Source organism: Mytilus edulis, chromosome 7 (genome assembly GCF_963676685.1).
Source record: "Mytilus edulis chromosome 7, xbMytEdul2.2, whole genome shotgun sequence".
NCBI lineage: Eukaryota > Metazoa > Mollusca > Bivalvia > Mytilida > Mytilidae > Mytilus > Mytilus edulis.
The window spans coordinates 68,290,233-68,291,236 of record NC_092350.1 but is presented as its reverse complement, the minus strand read 5'-3'; positions in this window follow the sequence as shown (position 1 = coordinate 68,291,236).

The window sequence follows — 1,004 nt, the reverse complement described above, 5'->3', positions numbered from 1 at the left end:
TATGCAAATGTTTCTTTTTTGAGATAATAAAATTAAAATAAAATAAATATTTAGTTGCCATAAAAATACACGAACGAATTACTGCATTGAAATCTATTACATGGTCACTTCGAAATAGAAAACCTTGATTTTATCTATGATAAGTTTAAGGAAAATAACGCTATGTAAATGCGTTTCGTCCGAAGCACTTTCTGGATTAACTTTTATCAGAAACGCCCAAAGTCAAGTATTTGAAGGCCAAGGATGTATAACCTGCAACAGTTGAAGAGCTATATTACCAAAAATGAAATAAAAGTCGCCAATGCATCAAAGGTCAACTTTGACTTAAGGAACTGAAACCTTAGATTCTCATATTATTCAAAATGTGTCACCAGAAAAACCTAAAATTTCAAAGCCAAGATGTACGTGAAGAACTAGATAGTTAAAAGAGGCATACAAGAATGATTAAATCTATTCAAAATAAAGCAGCTTAAACTTCAACATACTAATAGTCAAAAAGACTGAATTTTACAGAAAATAAAACATCAATAAAAAAACCAAAAATGTAAAAATGTGATTCCAAATAAAGCCCAACATGAAAAACGAAACATCATCGCTACAATGTAGGATACGTGAGCAAGACAACAGGTAAAGAATGTCACCCATTTCTATGATGTGTAAAATGTGGATTTCATTGTAGATCCTCTTTAAGGAGGTAGACCTAGGTTAAGGGAAATAACTCTTAAAATCATCAGTACGTTTGTGTCAAATATTTTCAAAAATATATTTTAAGCTTCTAGGTTACATAGATTATTTTCAATCTGTTTCAGGTAACTGATTTAAAGAGTTATCTCCCTGAACCAAGGTCTACCCCCTTAAAGTATAACAAAAATACCAAACTCTAAAGCCTATAAAAAAAGGACAAAATTAATCGCTATCAACCGACTAACAAAGTTTTAGGATAGGAAAAATAGAAACAGAGAGCCTGTACATTATACCTGATAAATTTTGTACATAATATTAAG